Consider the following 22,156-nt stretch of genomic DNA (forward strand, 5'->3'; position numbering starts at 1 on the left):
ATGCAGGTACTCTGGTCCGTGTGGGGTTAAAGCTGCGGGTAGCTTGTGATAGAGAATGTGCGTGTTGCCTACGTACTGCCAGCTCGGCGTGTGACAAGCGACAGTTTTATTTGGGCACTCGTTCGAAAAAGACAGCATAAGCAGCAGTTTACATGACGTTCTGTGAACAAATATAAAAAAAAACGTGACGTGACTTGTGCTCTTACATGTTATGTATGTAAACGTGGAACATTTTCACTTTTGTAGACTGGAATTTTATAGATTTGACGTGCAAAATATATGAGTGCATACATGGCTTTAAGTGGTCGGGTTCCTGCCGGTGCTGAGCACCGCCAGTTGTGAATAGGAATTTGCAATGCAATAGCTCTTGCTTTTGCGAGACTTTAAGCTATTGGCGTTGTAAATTAAAATGTCTTTTACTTATGTGTTTTGTTTGGTGTGTAATGGATGTGTGTGTGTGGAATTATGTGGGTTGTATTGGAAATGTTAGTCATGCAATTGTGTGGAGTGGAATTATGTTAACCCCTGCACTGTGCACTACTCCAGAGCATATATACATATGTAATCCCACCTCCCTGTGGTGGTACTTAGAATGAACAAGCCAACAACCGTTTGGTTTCTTAGTGGTAAGTGTTCGCCGCAGTTTTTATTGATAATACATGCATATACTGTCTGTCATAAGTCATATGCGATTGGCATACAATACTATTCGTGAACTGTCATGCATGTGTCATAAATTATCAGTCTGTGTTTGCCGATCACTTCCATTATCCCTTCACATTTGAACTGGCAGTTCGTTTGTTAGTTATTTCTGTAGGCTTCTCTCGTTTTTTGCCCCATCTGGGCCATTTCCTTGTTTGGTTGTCTTTGCGCTTACTTTGGGCGGGGGTAGCTTCCTTCCCGGAGTTAGGACCATACTAGCTACCTTGTTAGGCTCTTTTGTGCCCTGCCGTCTCCGTTTGCTACCCCCTTTTCTTGTTTGGCCACTCACCCTGCCATCCGGCATCCCAGTGTGAGGGTGCCAATCCTTACACACCGCCCGTCGGTTTGTCTCCGTAGTAACCATTGTATCCTTAGTTTCCGCCCATTCCCTGCCCTCTTTCCAGCACTGCGACATTGCTGCTCCTTTGGTGTGGGTGGATGGGTCAAGATTCCTCCGAGGCGCTGCTGCTTCTCCCTGGTCCACGATGCCAACTGGACCCGGGAGCGGAGCTTATATGCCCCCCTCCTTGCTTCCCAGGCTAGCTGTCCTCCTTCCCTATTGGGGGGTTTGTACCCCACGATGGCCCCCATTGGATGAGGGAAGGCGCGACTTGGCGCTGCATGCGGGGGGGGGGGGGCATTTTCCCGCTTCTGGGGGTGCGCCCGGGCGCCCTGAACAGGTTCTCTTGTGGGGCTTGGCATGGGTTAAGGCGCTGGCCATTTAGGCCCCCTGCGGGGTGTGGCCTCTGCAATAACCCCTGCACTGAGCCCTACTCCAGAACATATATATATATGTATCCCACCTCGCTGTGGTGGTACTTAGAATGAACAAGCCAACAACCCTTTGGTTTCTTAGTGGTCAGTGTTGGCCGCATTTTTTATTAATAATACATGCATATACTGTCTGTCATAAGTCATATGCGATTGCCATACAATACTATTCGTGAACTGTCATGCATGTGTCATAAATCATCAGTCTGTGTTTGCTGATTACTTCCATTGTCACTTCGCATTTGGACTGGCAGTACGTTCGTTAGTTCTTTCTGTAGGCTTCTCTTGTTTTTTGCCTCACATGGGCCATTTCCTTGTTCGGTTGTCTTTGCACTTACTTTGCGCGGGGGTAGCTTCCTTCCCGGAGTTAGGACCATACTCGCTACCTTCTTAGGCTCTGTTGTGCCCTGCCATCCGGCGGGGGCTGGGCAGCGAGTGCCGTCTCTGTTTGCTACCCCCTTTTCTTGTTTGGCCACTCACCGTGCCGTCCGGCATCCCAGTGTGACGGCGCCAATCCTTACACACCGCCCTTCGGTGTGTCTCCGTAGTAACCATTGTATCCTTAGTTTCCGCCATGCCGCCAGGGAGGCTTACGTCTTCCTGCGGCTTCCCCCCCCCCCATATGAAAAAGTTTTTACTCATCTCTGGGCTTTTTCTTTTTTTAATTTTTTTTTATTTGCAACCCGCCATTGCCATTGCTCCCCACAGATTGCTCCAAAATTCTTTCATGCCTTCTTCCGACAGGTGGACTCCATCGTTTGCGTAGAGTTCTGGGCGTCTTGGGTGGATGAGCCCGTGCCTCACGCTTTCCATACCATTGACTGATTTTGCTCGCGGCTATGTTCAGTTTCCTCCTAGAATTCTCCACCGCCTTCCTTGATTCCGCTCCACGCCAGTCCTGTCTGCTGATCAGTTCGGACCATATGACGGCCGTATTCCCAAATGACCTGGCTGTCTCCGTGAGGTCTCTCTGGATGTCGTGGAGGAGTGCCTTCCTTCCCCTGCTCACCAAATAGTTTCCCCCAAGATGGATGTTCAAGATGTCGGGAAGCCAGGGTGCATCTGTCTGAACTTTGTCCAGTGTCGCCAGCAACTGGTCTCATCTCATCCCCGGCCTACCCATCCACCGGATGCACGTGTCCACTGGCCTCCCCTCTTGCTTGCAGCTTCACTGTTGCCACCACGACTGCATTCTGGATATGAATGAATGACCCACTACTAGCACCAGCCGCGGTCTCTTCCCTGCTGGATCAATGGTCACAAAAGTCAGTTCCCTGTTCGACACCTTCTGTGGGGCGGCGTCACTGCAACCCCCTCTTGGCATGTGATTGTTTCTACAGTAAGTGAGGCCTAATATATGCCTGAAAAGCTCGGGACCGCCACCTGCCTACTGCTTTTATCCCCACCTCCGACATCCTGTGTTGAGCAGCTGATGTGGCTGCCCCAATTCTGAATGAGTGTGACCCAAAGGATGCCGGGGGAAGGCCTGCCTTGCTTAGAGCCAAGCGCATTACTGTTGTGAATTGGAATCTACTCAGTTGGCTGCTGTCCCTGTGTTTAAAGAGTGGCCCCTCACCCGCTGGTCGGATTGCCATAAAAGCCAGTAGGCAGCATACCGCGCAGTACCTGTGATCCTCAATGCAGTGTAGCCGTATCGTGTTCCCTATCCCAGCCTGGTCCGTCTTTGAGCGCCTCAGTCGTATCTCCACCTGAGACTCATAAGGCGTTATGTCTTTTGCCTGTATGCAATCTTCCGCGGGACCCCTCCTACTCGGGGCAACCAGCTCGCTGATGCGGAATGCCCCAAAGAATGCTGTGGCAAAGGCCTCTCTGAACAGGCTGGGTTCAAAAGTATCCCTGGTGACGCCCCTTAGCGCTTCCAGCAGGAGAGCCAGTTTTGAGAAGTCAATTGGTCGCCTGTTGTCTTTTCTCGTGCCCTCGGCACGCCTCCAACCTTTCATGGCTGCCTTCACGTAGTGAGATGCTGCCGGGTCATGCCCCCCGGCCAATTTGGTGAAGTGTGTTACAGCTAATAGGTGTGCCTGGGCCCAGGACCTAGATTTCTTGCAGTTGAAAGCCCACTGCATGAACCTCTCTACCGCCCTAACTGTTGCCCCTGCGTCTGCCAAGTTCTGGATGCCCCCTATCTGCCCCCTATCTGCATCACCGTTCCCACATACTTCCTGTATCGTCTGGCTGCTTCAGGGGCAAGGGCTTGGTTCACCAGAACATAGAGGTCTATCCCACCAGGTCACACAGGTGCGCCGGAAAGGGGGTCATGTCCTGATCCGCCCCTGGGGCCAGCTGCCTGAATATGACCTTCTGCGCTCTTGATAGGGCTTCTGCCAATTTCTTCTCCACCCCTGGTACGTGTCGGGCCCTCAGGTCCACGTTGCCATCCAACTGTAATTTAACCAGGTGGCGCATTAGTTTCAGTATGTTGGGGCACCTAGCTGACCCTTTGTTGATGGTTTGTACCACCCCCTTGTTGTCGTACCAAATTGTTAGCTTCATATTGCGCAGCTCACACTTCCATATGGTCAGGGCCACTACAGTGGGGAAGAGCTCAAGGAATGTTATGTTCCCTGTCATGCCTGACCTGTGCCATTCGCAGGGCCATTGCCCCCTGCATCATTTGCTGCCCAGAATGGCCCCGAAGCCGTAGCTGCCTGTGGAATCTGTGAACAGCGCGATCTGCTAGCATGTCACCCATCCTTCCCGCCAGATGAGAATCCCATTAAAGTTTTCCAAAAATGAGTCCCACTTTAACAGGTCCTGCTTAACACCTGCTCCCAGCCTGACATGGCGGTGTTTGCGTGTCATGCCTGATGTCAGCTGGGTTAACCGGTGGGCGAACACCCTACCCGCCGTTACCCTGGCTGCAAAATTGAGCTTGCCTATCAGACCCTGGAGTTCCCTGAGTGTCCCTTTCTCGCGCCCGCATAGGTTCCTAATGTCCTCCCTGAAATCCTTCACTTTTTCTTTTGGGAGCCTAGATGTGCCTGCTATAGAATCGAGTTCTACACCCAGGAACGTGAGTGTTGTTGCCGGACCCACCGTTTTCTCTGCTGCCAGTGGGTTCCCTAGTTCTACAGCTAATTCTTGGAAAGCTGCTAATATCCGGCCGCACTCGTCAGATGCTGCAGGGCCCGTGAACAAGAAATCATCTAAGTAATGGAGCTTCCCCCCCCTCCCGGTGCCTGGCGTAGAGTGCGCTCTTCAGGAATATGCTAAATGTCTCGAAGTATGCGCAAGACACTGAACAACCCATGGGCAATGTTTTATCGAAATAGAGCCCCCCCTCCCATTGAAAACCCAGGAGGTGGAAACTCGTTGGGTGGACTGGCAGGAGGCGGAATGCAGACCCGACTAGGTCAATGGCGTTGTCCACTGTTGCGTAACCCACCGAGCAGGCCTCGGGGGTGATCCCATCGTTAATGGATGACCCTTCAGGGAATGACAGGTGATGAATTAATCTGAACTGGCCTGGCTCCTTCTTGGGTACCACCCCCAACGGTGAGACCACAAGCCCTGCATGCATGTGTTGTGGCAAGGGGCCCTCTATCCTGCCCAGTGCTTTTTATTTTTCTAATTTCTCGGAGACCACCCCTGGATGCTGGAGGGCAGATTTTAAATTCTTTGCCCCACCTGGCGACAGGGTGCCCTCGAGTGGGATGACGAAGCCTTCTTCAAAACTTTTCACTAGTACTGCTGCATCTGGCTTGTTGTGGTACATGTTAGCAAGCCTGCGTAACTGCTTCGTGTTAATAGGGGATCTGGCTAGGCTGTAATGTCGGAAATCTGCCGCCCCCCCTGCGCCTTCTGCTGTTGCCTTACTGCTTCCCCTTTTTCTCTTTTTTGTCTCTCCCTTGTTCGCCCTTGCGTTTGCACCCTGATGCTGGGTGTCCCCCTCCACACTTGGAGCAAATGTGTTGAAATTTGCATGAGGATCCCCATGAGCAGTCGTTGGCCTCATACTTTCAGCAGATGGCTGCCCCCAAACCCCCCCCCCCGCGGTGGTGAGGCCTTCCATGTGTTGTGCGCTCTGCCTTTGTGGAAAGTTCTGCCTTTCCCCTTGTGAAAAGGGGGTCGAAAGGGCTGCTCACTCCTCCCAGCCCTGGTCTTGCTCTCCCTAGCTATCATCATCTTGTGGATGAAGCCCGACACATCCTTCTCATTCCATTCCATCTCGGGGTGTGTCTGCATTTTTAAGCGAAAACCCTTATCATACTCTAGCCATGCATCACCAGGGATAAGGCCGTACATAAGGCTTCTGTGCCGGGAGGGCACTGGGTGGGCAGCCGGCTGGGCTGCCCCAGCCTGCTACTGGTGACCCCAGACCCCCCTGCCCCTCTGGTGTGTTCTGTCACCTCAAGTGTGCTCGCCGTGCCCACCCGGGGTCTATCAGGTGCCATGGTAAACCAGAACTTTCCCCCTCTGCCTGATTGCTTGTACTCCCCGCACCCTGTGTGTTCCGCCCCTGCAGGATGAGTGGCGCCATAGCTTTGATGCATTCCTGCACAATAGTGTTAATATGCTTAACACTTGTCGCTGTGGTCTCCATCCTGCTGCTTGGTCCTGCTGCCCCTGGGCTGTCCGTAGGTGGAGGGGCTTTCCTCTTCTGTTGCGCCTTCTTGGGTGCTGCTGCCTCCCTTAGCTTGGCTGGGGGCCTCCTCTGTCGTTTTCGCGCCGGCTCCTCTGTCTCCACCGGTTGCTCGCTGCTTGGTCCTTCGCCCGCGTCCTGCCACAACTGAGACTGCAGCCACTCCATCCCACGTACCTCGGAGGCTGCCCGGATCTGCTTCAGCAACTCCCCCAAGTACCTGCTGCTGCTCATGGTTGCCGGGGGTGTTTGTCCGCTGTTTGCCATCCCGGGCGAGGTGCAGCCAACTTCCAGCCACAGTTCCCTGCCCTTTCTTGCAGCGCGCAACTGTCCAAGGTGGGGTGCAGCCACCTGTGTTATGCACCAACCTAGCTCCCACTCCCACTGCGCTGCCTCTGCATTGCCTTTGCAGTGTCCTGGAAAATGGGCGGGGTGCAGCCGCCTGCTTTATGCACCAAACTGCGAGGGAACGCTGGGCCGTCCGCCCACATCTGAGATGTCCTTGTGGTTTGGCAGTGGGAGGCCCTTTGTGTCTGAATAAACCAACTGCTTGCACCCGGACTCGCTTTGTCAGTTGCTGCCCTTTTGCCAACAGGACTGAAAGCCCTCGTCTCCCGGTGCCCCGGGAGCTCCTCCTTGATGTCCTGACCTTGTGGGCGCCACCTCTCGCCCTCGTGAGGTCCGGGTCAAAATGCAGCACTGTACCTTCGGCTCAGGGGAAGCACTGAGGAATGCCTCAGCTGCTGCGAGGATCGGGTGCTCCGAGGAATTCGAAAACACCGCCTTGGTGATGAGCGCAGCGAGCGTGAGGTGTGCCGGTGTCTCTGTCCGGCTTCCCGCCCCAAGTTGCGTCACTCCTAGTGGCCGCCGGAGGGGGGGTTACCAATGCTGCCTCGACGAAGCTCCGTTCACCAGCCCCACCCACGTCACTTCTTCTGTGCAGCAGCCGAGGTGCCGGGCGCTAGACCTACGAGTGCCCCGGAAGTGTTTCCACGATTTCCGGCTCCCTGCTCACGCCGCTCGGAGGGAGCCGGCACTGCCGCTTGGGGATTCCTTTTGCTCTCGCCGCTAGGAGGGAGCCGGCACTGCTGCTTGGGGATTCCCTCTGCTCTTGCCCCTCGGAGGGCGCCGGCGCTGCCGCTTGGGGATCGATCCCCTCTGGTCTCGCCGCTCGGAGGGAGCCGGCACTGCCGCTTGGGTATTTCCTCCTCTCTAGCCGCTCGGAAGGAGACAACGTTGCCGCTTGGGGAATGGCCGTCCGCTGCTCCTCTCCGCTCCGGACCCTGGGCTCTGCACAGTGCTGCCTACGCCGCATCGAAAGGGGGTACCAGCTTCCACGAGGTGTCCCCACGAAGGGGAGGGCTCTTCTGTCCGGTCGTCCGCCTGCTGCTCGGGCAGGGCTTCGCCTTGCAAGTACAGGTGAGCCCATTCCGGTCCAAGATTCCTCCGAGGCGCTGCTGCTTCTCCCTGGTCCACGATGCCAACTGGACCCGGGAGTGAAGCTTATATGCCCCCCTCCTTGCTTCCCAGGCTAGCTGGCCTCCTTCCCTATTGGGGGGTTTGCACCCCGCGATGGCCCCCATTGGATGGGGGGCAGGCGCCCACTTGGAGCTGCCTGTGGGGGGGAGGGGTGGCATTTTCCCGCTTCTGGGGGTGCGCCCAGGTGCCCTGAACCGGTTTTCTTGTGGGGCTTGGCGTGGGTTAAGGCGCCGGCCCTTTAGGCCCCCTGAAGGGGCGGCCTCTGCAAGAACTGAGACAGCTCCTGGGGGCACAGACAGGAGACAGAAGAGTGTCAAGTTAAGTCGAGTCAAAAATGTATTTATTGCACAGTTACTTAAAACCATTTGCAATATAGCAAGGTAAAAAAAAAAGGAAGTGATTCAATAACAATAATGACCATTTTCTTTCCATAGGAGAACATATAAAAAAATATGGACATAGTATAAAAATTAGTAAATTAGTTATTTTTAAAAAGGCATTATCACAGAAGTGTCCCTTCATTTGTGCACAGCGAGACTATGTTCATGCAGTTAACTTGATCATTATCTTTGTCAAGTCTGGAGCGAACGTCCTCCATATATCTCCCGATTCTGGCCAGGTCAGTTGGTAATGTGCAAGAGAATAGAGCTGCAACTGCTTCTTTTGCTGTTCGAACACCTTTACGTAGCCATATTGGCTTTAGTAGCTTCTGACGGGATTTTAAGAGCCCCGCGCAGCAACACATCAGATGTGGCAATGATTCTGTTTTGAACTTGCAGATTCTGCAGCTGATTTTATGTTCCAAGGTTTTCCAGCCTGAATTTAGTTATTTTATTGGGAGAGATACAAGTCTGGCCCATTGATTGTTTTTAGGGCCTTTCTCCCCAGTGCTTGATCAAGATAAGGCTGGGATTTATGGTCCATGTATGTTGCTATCAGCCCAGATTGGCCTCTTCTTTTTTCAAAATGTGCTAAATCGATTTCTCTTGACAGTTGATAACATTGTTTGTTAATTGCCTTTTTAATAGTCGGGTAGGTTATGCCTGCCTGGCTCCAATTTTGTGGTGCCAAATCCAAAACTTCTACTGCTTCCTGCAGATAAGCTTGCCATGGGTTGGGTGAGCCATCATAAATGGGTTTCAACATGCTCTTCAAACTCCCGTCCAGCGCTTTGAGTGCTAAATAGTGGTATTTTGCATGCGCACCTAGGCATTCTTTACTCTGGTGCACCAAGCCGGATTCCAGGTGAATCCCGCTGTTGCGGTTGTATTTCGGTAGTTTGAATATGCGTTTATACTGTGCTTTTTCCATCAATGTACTCATTTTGCCTCGGAAAGCCTACTGGGCAAAACCAGCGACTGCCCTTATTTTTTATTGTAACACCTTTCTAATTGGGATGGTGGTAGGGCTCTGCATTTTGTCTTGTAGCTTGCACAAAGCATATATTGTGGACTCCACCTTGGATTTTATTTTATGTAAATGCATAGTTGCTTTGCCTGAGTCGCTCAACCAACACCCCAGGTAATTGGAAAACTTTGAGACGGTTATTGTCTCTTTACCCACATGCCATTTAAGAAGTGTTTTTTTTATACAGCTCCCGAAAATCAATACTTTGGTCTTTTCTGGATTTATCGTTAATTCATTGTTCAGGTTGTAGAGCATTGAGGTCCCTTTGTAAACCTGTTTTAGTGTGATCCATCACCACTAGGTCATCCGTGTATTGTAGTATTTGAATTTTGTTGACACCAATTTTTGGATCTGCAAGGTTAGCATTTTGGATCGTCTTGCCCAGGTCCGCTGTATATAAGTTAAAAAGTGTTGGGGCAAGTACGCATCCCTGTTTTAGACCCCGATTTGTAAAACACTTTTTTGTTGTAATGTTGTTTACCAGTTTGACTTTGATCCAAGTATTGCTATATAATGAGATAATGGCGTTAAGGAGGCCAGGTGGAATTTGCCAGTTGCGCAATTTGGACCAAAGCTTACAACGTGGCACTCCGTCGAAAGCTGCTGAATAGCCTATAAAAGAGGCATAGACTGGTTTCTTATCTTTGCAATTGGCTTGCTGACCTAGATATGATATTGCCATCATATTGTCGATTGTCGTGCAGCCTTTGCAGAACCCTGTTTGATAAAAGGGAAGAATTTTGTTTTCTTCAACCCATCTGGTTAATTCTATCAACAGGGTATTTGCGTAGGCTTTCCCTTCGATGTCCAGCAGGGCTACTAGTCTGTAGTTCTTTGGGTCTGTGTTGTCGCCCTTCTTGTATATGGGTTGTAAAATTGACCCGCGCCACGAGTCAGGCACCTTGCCCTGTAATCGGCATTCGGTGAATAAGCTGGATAGGACTCTCCCCCCGACAGAAGAGTGGAACACTTTCATTCTTCACAAAAAGGCCTGCATGGTTTAAAAGGAACACAGCCGTTTTCTTAGAAAGCTAATTAATGTGAAATCATAGCGAGTTCAGAGGCTAAACAAATTGCACACTCCGGAGCTGCTATCAGAGGGCTTTCCGTACAGCTCAGGTACACTTGAAAGCTTGGTGATTCTTATTTCGGATGCAGGATTAGCTTGTTTCCAGCACACTGACAATATACATCTAATTTAAATGGACCCCAGATGAGGGGCACGGTCTCGAGTTTAAAAAGCACTGCCACTGCTGCACAATGAGTGCCATCTATGCGACTTCCCTCCCTCTCAGGATCACATGCGTTATTGCACTGCTGGATGCTTGTTTGCGTGCACACAATCCAACTGCTGTAGAGGGAGAGAGGCTCGCAGGCATGATTCCATCACTGCAGACTGAAAACTCAACCATAAAACCAAGCCATAAAATGAAATTCCTGCACATGGGGCCACAGCATGCGCAATGAAGCTCATTCACACATGGCCACTCCTGCACACTGGAGTACCATGCGATTCTGGGGATGTATGACGGTACAACGCGTGCTTTTACAACGCGTACCGTTACCACGCAGGTTTAACAACGCAAGTCGTTACAACGACTTGCGTTGGGGGGGCGCTGGATAGTGGAATAGTTTAATTTACTATTCCAACTCCAGTCCCCGTGGATAGTAGGGAAGGTGTTGGATAGTAAATTAAACTATTCCCTATCCTACAGCGCCCTCCAGCGCAAGTCGTTGTAACGACTTTCGTTGTAAAACCTGCGTGGTAATGGTACCGCTTTGTAAAAGTTTCGTTGTAAAGGATGTTTCCCGATTCGGATGCTGCAAGAAGGCCGCATAAGCAGGTTTAAAGAGTGCACAGGGATGCAGAAATGACCAGTGCTGTACCGGGGGTGGGGGGGGGGGTCATACATACGATCGCAGTGCTGCAATGTGGGTTTGTGCATTAGTGCTCCCCTGCTCGTTGCATCCCCTGAACACACGACTCCTTTACTACAGAGGTCGACGCACAGGAACAGAACGTTGCACATCGCGGCAGATGCACAATACCTCACTGTTCAACATTAAGATAATTAACATATGATTCAATTGTTGCAAATTGAGGAGCGTGTACAGCATTCATTATTACCCAGACTGAACAGGATTAAGGGATAGTTGAACTCTGAAATGAATGCATTATATGGTGACTGATTATTTCACACTGACACTGTCATACATACTTTTTTATGTCCTGCCTCATCTTGCACTCAGCTCCTCTATCCCTCTTGCTGTCGGCGCTCTGTCCTTGTACACAATGATTTGCTCTGCAATGGCTGCCGGCAGATGTTGGAGAATGAAACAAGATGTTTAGGAATAACTGCGTTACTGGCCATGGCCCTGAACCTGCTGCTTAGGCTTCTACGCCCCTGGGTCCTGGCACCACTGCCCTTGCATTCCGTCCGCCCCCTGACAGCAAGAGGGAGAGAGCTTGACAGTGATGATGGAGAAGCAGAGGTTTCACACAAAAATCAGAAACAAGATACACAAAAGCGGGTGCCGTGCTGAAACATAAAGCGCTGTGCGCGTCTACTTCAAAAGTTATTCACATGGCCCATAAAGCGGGTGCCATGGTGATTTAAAAAAGCATGAAAGGGGGCAACGTGCTTTACCATGATGCACAGCAGCGTACAACAAAGTTCCCATTCAAGGCTACCTCGCTGTCAATGAATGCTGTGCCGCAGTGCAACAATTAGGGATGGAGGAGCAGGAGAGGAGGCCAGAGGAGTCATTTGGAAGAGCTGGGTGCACACGGTCAGGAAGGCACTCGAGGACTGCATGCTTAGTGCCACCCTGGGAGGCGGGCCTGGCAGCATAGGCAGCAAAGACGAGCAGGACTCGTGCAGCGGTGCAACAATTAGAAAAAATCCTTCTCACCAGAACAGATGAAGAATGTAAGTAGAAAGACACTGTAGATCGGCGGTACAGCTCTGCAGAACAATGGAAGTGATGTATCGCTGCCTGAACCAATTAGGAGGAAGGAAACATGAGCAAAACTGCACTAAACCAATGGGAAGGCAGCAGGTGGGAGCAAAGTCCTGTATCGAATATAGCAGGTCTTCCATATAGCGCACGCACGCTGCCTAGGCTCGACCTAAAAACAGGACTCCAGACGGGTCCCTTTCAGACTCTTTTGGTTTAGACTTTACGTTGATGCTAAGTTCTAATCAAATGTACAGACTGACCAATTTAACCAAGTCTTCCCTAAGGTCGAGCGGCAGGCAGATACCATCTTATAAAAGCTCACTATGAGCATACTGATATCGCCAGCTGGACGAGTAGGGGATTTTGTTTTGGCGCTCTTCAGTACGAGCCTGGATAAGGCAATGTTTATAAATAGCTAAGCAGCAACTTTGTCCAGTAGGGCATTCAACAGACCTCAAAGAAGAGCAAAGTCCCTATTTAAAAATAAAATGTCAATCATTCTAATACATTATTTGGAGATGCCTTTGATTCGTAGATGGTCTGTTCTGTTTAATCATTTTCATTTCAGCCTGAAATGGTACAGTATCTCTTTAGAAATGTTATGTTCAATATTTGTTCTGGGACAATTATTTTGTTTTTTAATGTTTACCTAAAGTCACAGTTATAAATCCATGTTTGAAATGTTTGATGCGTTGATAACGTATCGTAAGCAGCTGGTAATCACTTTTCTCTTGTGAGTTTGAAAGCAGGGTAAACGTGAATGAATGCTCATGGCAATCTTAAAAAATCAGTTCACTACACGTATTTTCTGATTCATTAATAATGGTTCTTCCAACTAGTTGTTATAGCCTTTTTTTAAATAAAGCTGTGTTTTTAATGCTTTTTCTTTTCTCATTCTGCCGTTTTATTTTTGGATTGACACCCCATAGACTTATAGCAAAGGAGAGACACAAGCAGGGTCACAGCATATTTATTCCTGTTTCTTTTTATTGTACTAGTACATGTCCCAGAACCAAATAGGAATACATGTCTCCAGGGGCGGGTGGTGACATTTGAAAGTGGTGGGGCGCAAAGTGACTTGCATATAGCACCGTAGCGAGCGAGCGCAGCGAGCTAGCCCGAACCCCTTAAGGGGGGTTAGGGGGGATAACCCCCCCCAAGAAAATTTTGAAAAAGAGAAGAAAAATCGTGCATTTTCCAAGCAAATTTGAGAAAGCAGGAAGGTTAATAAAGCTATTGTGAAAGTGCAGTTATTACATTATTAGATGGCATAACATAGGTAGCTGCTTATACAGTATAACCACAGAGCTTCATACATTCCGTCCTATTACGCTGCTGAATTCAGACTATAAGACTTGCATGAAAATCTCAGCTCTAAGAGTAGAAGAAGTTGCACAGCAGTTGGGAGACAGCCTTTACAAAGCCCTCTGTCCCACTCGTTTTTTGTACCTTTCTGCCCCCTGTTCCCCTCGTTTTTGTGCCTTTCTGCCCTCTGTCCCACTAGTTTTTTGTGCCTTTCTGCCCATAAGGGGGGGTCGGAAAATTTTGAACAAAGAGAAGAAAAATAGTGCATTTTCAAGCAAATTTGAGAAAGCAGGAAGGTTAATAAAGCAATTGTGAAAGTGCAGTTATTACATTACAAACACACGCCCACACACAGAGACACGCTTTCACATACATACTCACACACACACCCACACATCAATCCACACACACACTCACACAGACACCCCCCCACACACACACACGCTCACACACACATATCTAGATAGATTCCACTCTCCACAGTCACAACATGAGGTGCCAGCTCGCTACCACACATACCTATTCTTTCGAAAAGGCAAATAAAGGATCTAGCATACACACACAGACACACACACTCACACACACAAACACACACACTCATGCAGATTGTGTTCCTGCAGGGAGCTTGCTGTCAGGCTGTTTGAGGCCTAAGTACTTGCAGCCAGTTTTTACAGTCCGTCTTTGTTTACATCTTAGATGTACCCCAAAAGTGAGCACATCCCACCAGCAAAACCGCAAAACCATAAATATTGTAGCAAGGCCAACTCTGAAGCAGTGTAGTCTTACAGGCTAAGGGAAAGATGGAAGCAGCGGGGTCCACAAAAATATGGTGGCACTGTGACAGCCATTGTGTGCTCTTTAGTCAGATTAAAGTGCTTTAACATTAACATAATAGTGTTTAAGTGTATTTAGGTTCCGACAGGACAGGATGTGAGGCTGATGCCAGGCTTCCAGGAACAGGGTGCGTGTAACACAGTAACCCAGAAGACGGCAAGGCGTAGAAAATTGCTGACATGAAAATTAAAATTAAGCTACTGCTTCTCCCTAGCCCACGCCATCTCAACCCCTTCATGGAATTCACACTGAGTTCACCTCTGTACTGTATAACAGGAAACAGCCTACAAACTTTCCATTTGAATCCCTGAGGTAGCCATAGTGATTTCTTCATGTTAGCTACTCAAACGCCATTGCCTAAAACTAAATCAGTAACCCCGAATGTCCAGACGGCCTGTTCCTGGCTCATTCATACCAGTTGTGATATACCCCCAAAATTCCTGTATGTGATCGTTGAACAGGAGACTTGATTTACACAACACGACAGTCTGTGACGTTATGTGTCTGCCAAGTCACACACCCACATCTCCCCTGTCTTATATTGGTTACCTATTGGTTACAAGCTGCTTTGAATCACTCACTAAGCATACCTAGAATACAAACACTTTTCATCAGGAAAAAATTAACAAATGCATTCAACAAAGGAACCGCCACTCAAACTGGCATGCGCCTCAGAGTACCACCATACATGAATAAAAACATGGCAAAATAAAACGCAACACAATTTCCACAGTTGTATGATCAGCGTAATGGGAGGCGCGGAGGGAAGGAAGCAATACAGAGGGCGCGGGAGAGAAGCACCCTAACTGAGAGAAAGGCGAGAGTAACATGTAGCATGGGGGGGTGAAAGTAATAGGAGGGGTGTGGCACAATCGTAGTGGCTGGAGGTAGGGGAAGCATCAGGAGGGCGCGAGGGAAACGTAATGGGAGTCGTGGGTGGGGAGAACCAACACGGGAAGGTGCGGCAATGGAAGCAATCTAATGGGGAGAGACTGAGAGAGAAACATGGAACGTGGAGGTGGTGGTGGAAGTAACTCAGAGGGCAGGGCGCAATCAAGGCGGAGTTGGGAAAAGCAACAGAAAGGCACAGGGAGGGTAGCGAGCGACATGGGATGCGAGGGTGGGGGGATGCAACACAGAGTGCACCGGGAGGAGGCAAGTAAACCAGTAGGGAAAAAGAGCAATGTATAGTGGAGGAGGAAAAGTAAAAGTGGGAGCGAGCAATGAGAGCGGGCAGGGGAGAAGCAAACGGTCATGAGAGAGTGTAATACGGAGCGCAGAGAGGGAGGAAAGAAGCACAATAGGGAGGCCCCTATACCACATAATAACACATTAAATATAGGCCCATTAGAACCAGCAAAATGTGGATGTAAACTGCATACTTATTAATGTGGAAAAACGCAAAGATCAGTGACACGTTGTTTCTGCAGATTACTTCTATGGAAATACAATGTCACTGCAGTTTCCTGATTACTCAAAAGTAAACCTCTAAATGAAAAGCTTAATGTCTAGGGAAAACATGCACTCTTGTTCCCTTCGGCTTTGACTGAGAAATTAAAATCAATCAATCGTTCCCTCGCTAATACTTTTCACTATCACTGCAAGGAAAAGGAAAGGGCAAATGTTTAGAGGTTTCATGATAATGGTGTTCAAAATTCCCTGAATTTGATGTGGTTTATAAATATCACAAGAAGTGATGAAACAGTTTCTGCTTTCCGCAAATTTGACAACTCTTGACTCCAAGTTTGAAGGTCAGAAACCCCCTTGAATCACCTTGACATGAGTGTAGTGCCTTCCAGTTTTCTCGACTACAGCCTCCATGTTACAGAAAGACACTACAATATATACCCAAAATCAATGCTTGAAAAGTCACTACATTTCACACCTCAAATATATAAGTGCGTCTCTGAACTGCCTGGCATATATGCTCATGAATAGCCCCACATCTTCCTCAAATGTATTGGCACCAAGCAGACAACAAATCCCTCTGGGGAATTTCAGTAGATACCTTCTGCAAAGGCGTTTATTTTCCAATTCCCTTTCCTTCCCGCAGGCACCAGTCCAAATGATAGTAGTGGGCGCCAGAACAAATCATGGAGCAAACTGCTGCCGCATCCTATGTAATCCATTCCAATTCCAGCAGAGCCGCCCGCGACTTAAAGCTGCCTGCCATTGCCTGCATTCGTCAGCAATGTAAGGAACTGGTGCTGGTGTGTAAAGCTGCGCACCAATATCTTCCGAGTTTTGTGCCAATTTAAACGGGGGTAGTAGCACCTCTTTGGGATTATTATGCCTCAGGTGGCACGTGCTTCGAGTTCTCGCATGACAGGCCAGGTAATGGCTCCATGATCTGATCTAGTGTTAAATGACGGACATGGCGGGAATCCTTGCAAATCGGCGTATGCAGAAGGAAAGTAGAGCATAATAAGTGACCCACGGGATAACATCTTATAGAAGCGGTTCAATGAAATTATTTAAAAAACCATTATCAAAGCACAAATAAGGCGTATATAAATACAACTAAAGAAGAGGCAAGCGATTAGTCGAATTTCCAATTTAGGATGGCGAAGACAGTAACACTCCTGCAAGACTTGATACACATCACCAACATAAACACCAAAAAGAATGTTTTTTTTTATTACAAAAAAAGTTCTGAAATATATTAGTAAAAATTGCGATGCTTATTATCCATGCATTTAGCTAGCTACATAAAATGATTACCTGCTGCTTTGAAGAGGCGTAACACAAACCCCAGCAGCCCTTTGTTCAGAGGAGGCTTTTTACCTTCGAAATACGGACGAAAGTCAGCAGAGTTTTGTTAGACTATCTAGGCATGCTAACTGACTGTAAATGGTTCTTTCAGTCTGTGCTTAGCGGGTTGTCTGCTATGGCGGGAAACTAGCTCCGCAGGCAATTTATTTTGCTACAGAGCAGACTCATCTTTGACACACTCGACCAGACGACGTCAATCAAACCTGCAGCAAATCTTTCCCTCCCACCAGAGTAGACCACATGCACACCCCACACGGCTGAGATGCTTGGCTGGGCATGGAATTTCCTGGAGCCACATTTTCTTAATCTTACGGTTACAAAAAGTAACAACCCAAGATCAACTGCCTAAAGAACTCCAACTCCATCTACTCCTAACACACATTCCTGAAGCTCAAGCTTGGCTACTTCATGAATCCGCGGACCGCTACTAGCGCTAGATCTTACCTTTTGTCTTTTTTAATCACACAACTCGAGGAGCAGGCCTGACCACGAGGTCGTGGGCCATGACAACAACTCGTGACATGACTGAGGCGGGAGGTGTGCTGACTGCTGCTGCCTGCGCACGACGAGGGAGGCAAGCCTAGATTAGGAAGGAACGTCACACCAGCAGCGCGCTCGTCCTCCTGTGTGGCCAATCACTGCACGCCTTCTTATGAAGTTACACACACAGCGTGATTGGCCATAGGCTGAGGCAGTGTGCCACTACCTGCGGCATCCAATAATGGATTGCCTGCCCCTTCTGCGGTGGACCAGCCAATCCCGGCGCTGCATGTAGCTAGGGGGGCAACCTGACTACTCGCCCTTTGTAACCCCGGTGGCTGCGTCCGGCTGCTGTAAGAATCAGCACCCCCACTGTCCCTCTCTAAGGGGAACTTTAGTGAGCCTAATAACGCGCATGCTCGGGCAAGGTGCATCTCAAAATTCCACATGCGCAATACTGCTGCTGGCCTGCTGCAGCTGAGTGTGGACTGTCACTCAAGCTGCAGCAGACCAGCCAGCCCCACCCCCCTGCGCAGTCCGGATTCATCGGGTGTGTCCCGGATTCCCAGCGGGAAGTGCTGCGCTGCGGGTATTTAATTTCCAATCCAATGTGTGCAAGTATTATTTTTGGTGTGCTGCTGTGCTTGTCGACGGTGCGTCCATGTGGCTTAGTGGGGCTACGCCCCTACGCCCCAATGGACGCACCGCTGCTGCGTGATGTCTCTGCTTTGCCCTCAACCACTTGACCCTTTCTTGAAACTATGATCCGCGAAGGTCTGCGCCAGCAAAACAAGCATTAAGGGTATTATGTATATGTTTTTCCTTGTCTACATATTACCAGAGCTCTCAAGTTCCCCAGTTTCGTGTGTGAGTGACTCATCCAGTCTAAGTTTTGTTTGTTGCATGATGAGATTTGTGTTCTTTTTTTGCCAATTATAAAACTAGGACTACAAGTTCCAGAATTCTAAGTAAATTCCTGGACTCGCTGAACCACCAGTACATGGAACTAGAAACTTGAGACTGGGTAACTTTATAAAAGACCTATTTGATCTTTTGATAATATCCCATCATAGGGTGGTATAGAAACTGTTGACTGTCTTACTCTAGTTGATTTTCATTATTGTCTCTTAAAGGCAATGCTCTATACATAAAGGTAAAAAGCACATACTGCTATGGGGGGTCCCCTAGGATTTCCTTCCCAAAATTTACCAAAAGTCGGTATGATGGAGGGATCGAGCTTTCAGCAATCCAGAATTATTATAAGGTGGCCCAACTCACCAGGTTCATTTGCCCTCTGACGAGCCAGCATACCGAATGGACTTCCGTAAAATGCAACCCGAGGGCTATCTTATGGTGATGTATGGAGGTGGTATGTGCAGTTTGCTTCCCAGCCATACTTCGGTCACATTACAGCTCTAGCAGGAGTCGTCGGCGACATTGGGTTGACGGGACAGAATCACTTGAGCGATCCCATTGTGGAATCCTGCAAAACTGAGACTCTTAGCAAAACAGCAAGGCTTTGACAAATGGGGCCTGGTTGGTATTTCAAGGGTGGGAGAGCTGTGGGTGGGGGGAGACATGATTCCCTTTGCTACCTTGCAAAGATGCCACCAACTGGCTCACTCAGAACTTCAGATATTTCCAGATCAGTCATACGCAAGGGTGCATTGCTGAAAGGGGAAGACTTGCCAGAGTCTTCCCCCATGGAGGATAGACTGCTCGATGATTACATGGAAAAAAAGGCAATATCCCTCACATACTGTAAAATCCTTAATAACTCCATGGATTATTTATCCACACTTCAGGAACAGGGGAGAGGGATATGGAACACTTAGATGATGAGGAATGGCAGGAGGCTCTGGCCTCCCCATGAGAGGTGGCCATCAAATCCCCCTTTAAATAAATACAACTCAAAATTCTCCACAGAACATACTTTGCCTGCACCACAGTAGTTAAAATGGGGAGGCCTGATTTGGCGCTATGCCCTAGCGGATGCGGGCAAAATGGTACATTTCCACATGCTATGGGGTTTCCCAGCGCTACAGGGCTACTGGGAAAAGGTGATGTCCTGTATTGGGAATGTATGCAACATTACGGTATCCAAGTCGCCAAAATGGGGTCTTTTGAATACATGGGAAAAGACAGAACTAAACAGTAAGGAGCGCCTCGGGGTTACATTGGGATTTATGGTGTCCAAAAGAAAGATCGCTAAATCATGGAGGGCTGCACAGGCCCCCGAACTGAATGAGTGGAAAATGGACATGGATAGGTGCAAGTTAGCGGAGAGGGTAGTCTACGAGAGTTGTGGCTGTCCCACTAAGTGGACCAAGGTGTAGGGGAAGTGTAATTCATATTGAGGGATGTTTTGTGCACTCGTGGTGCAGCGGGGGCCTATGAGATTCTCTCGGGGGTACAATTGGGGAACAAAGACATTAGTCAATTGCGGGAGGCATAGGTATATCTATACTACTATTATAAAGCAAGAACTTTGAACCTTTGAGGCGGGTAAACTCGGGAACCACAGCGCCAATCCACACACCCGATACATCACTGTAATTGTCAGGGTGTGCTGATGGACATAGGCTATATAAACTATAAAAATATGCGTTATTTAAAAAACGTACCTTAAAAAAAAAGTAGTCCCTTCGAAGTAGCGCCGACCACGACCTGCATGCTGACGTCAGGAGCGCGGGGAGGAGCGGCGTCCAGGAGCGGCGGACATGGCGCGGGGGAGGAGCGGTGACGAGCGGCGGACAGGCGGTGAGGACCGGCGGACAGGCGGGAGGAGCGGTGACGAGCGGCAAGGAGCGGCAGAGCGGTGAACTGAGGAGCGCGGGGGAGGAGCGGCGGCTCAGGTAAGGCTCCGGGGGACCCACGGACAATGTCGGGGCAGGCGGGGGTCGGGCAGGCGGGGGACGGGGCTGGCGGGGTCCCGGGCTGCTGGACAATGTCAGGGTGGGCGGGGTCGGGGCGGGCGGGGTCCCGGCTGCTGGACAATGTTGGGGCGGGCGGGGGGCGGGGAAGCCTGATTGCTCCCGGACAAGGTCGGGACGGGCTGCTAGTTATGAATATATTTGTTGCTTTGATTTGCCCAAAACCGGACTATGAATCTAATGTTCTGTCATGACCCGAATTTTCATTACACTGCTATGTTTATTTTATTTTCTGCAATAAAAAGAGTATTAAAAAAGATAAATAGAACCCGGCTCTTTTCCGCATATAATCAATCATGGGTTTATATAGGTCACACCTCTCATAAAATATTTTTTAATTATTGTTCCCCATACTTTTTTCATCCCATTTAACCCCTCCCATGCTCGTGACGGAACGGTTCCGTCACGAGCCTCGGGTGGGCTGTGCTGGTGACGGAACGGTTCCGTCACGGCCCGCTCGCCACGCCTGCGCGGCACGAATTCCGCACCTGCGCTGACGTTCTAAAGAGCGGGCGGGGCCGTGACGGAACCGTTCCGTCACAAGCACAGTTCACCCGAGGGCCGTGACAGAGCGGTTCCTTCACCAGTACGGGAGCGCCGCGCGACCCCGCCTCCCCCTTAGCGCTGCGGCGGAATAGCCGCCGCAGCGAAGGGGTTAAAGCCCTGAGTACATATATTGCCACTGCTGAGATTTGTACGGCCAGCCTCTGTAACCAAATATCTAAATCTGATAGCGCTGCCAAGCTGTTGACTATCTAATGTGCAAGGCCTTGTATAAGTAATATAGATACCTTTATCTAGATTTAATTGAGTGTCTTAAATGAGGATAGTGCTAAATGTAAATAATAGGAGGAATAATGCACTATATGTACTTTTAGGAATATTTGATAGTATTTAAATAATGCTTTGATGATTCTATGAACCGAATAAAGATCTTTTGAATTGAATTGAGTGTCTTAAAATTGAAATGTATTCTTGGTTTAAAATAATGTGACATATGACTATCTATGACATCCTGCACAGGCCTATTTGGTGCATTTCAAAACTTTATCTAATTAACACCTTGGCTGCTAGGGAGATTATCCTGCTGTGCTGGAGATCCTTGTTTCCCATTGTTCATGACGAGCTGAGCTCGTCATGAGCACAGCTCCACTGTGCCTCATGACGAGCTGAGCTCGTCATGAGCACGGAAGGGGTTAATGGTATTAGAATTTGGTTAATGTTTGTATAAACCAGTGTCTGCTTCTAAGTGCTAAGGAATAATGTAACCCACGGTGTAAATTATATATGGGAACCTTCGTTCTGCTTGCATGAACGAAGGACTGCCGCCGTTCCCAGTTACCTATTCGCTTGACTTGAAAATGTATTTCTGAATACTGTCAATTTGGCCAGTTTTAAGTGAGGAGTGTTGATCCAAGAAACCTCAATAACGGTCTCTCCTGGGAACTATCAGAATTTTTACTTTCTGCCCTGCTGATGTTTTAAAGAGCAACGTGCTCCCAATCTGGGAACCTGACCGAAGTGCAGTTCCTAAGATTTATCCAGCACAAGGGTCTTTTTGTTACGTTATCTCATAGTCCTGAAGATGGTCTGAAGGATTTACACCGAGAAGATCGAAACGTCGACTGTATCTTCCTAATCCTTGTTCTTGAAAGATATTTTAAGTGTATTGGTAGATTGATTTTTGCAACACAGCACTTAATATATATATTTTCTCTGGATTGGTTGTATTTTGACATTTGAAATATAGGTGTTTACAATGAACTGCCTTGTTTGAATGTCGATTTTGAGATTTATTTTTCATTTTGTATGTACCCTTTTTTTGAATTAGTAAAAATAAGAAAATATACTTTTTTGATTATACGATACTCCCGTGTTTTTTCATCATTTCTGTTTATTGATTAGCTTT

Source organism: Lissotriton helveticus, chromosome 10 (assembly GCF_964261635.1).
Source record: "Lissotriton helveticus chromosome 10, aLisHel1.1, whole genome shotgun sequence".
Lineage (NCBI taxonomy): Eukaryota > Metazoa > Chordata > Amphibia > Caudata > Salamandridae > Lissotriton > Lissotriton helveticus.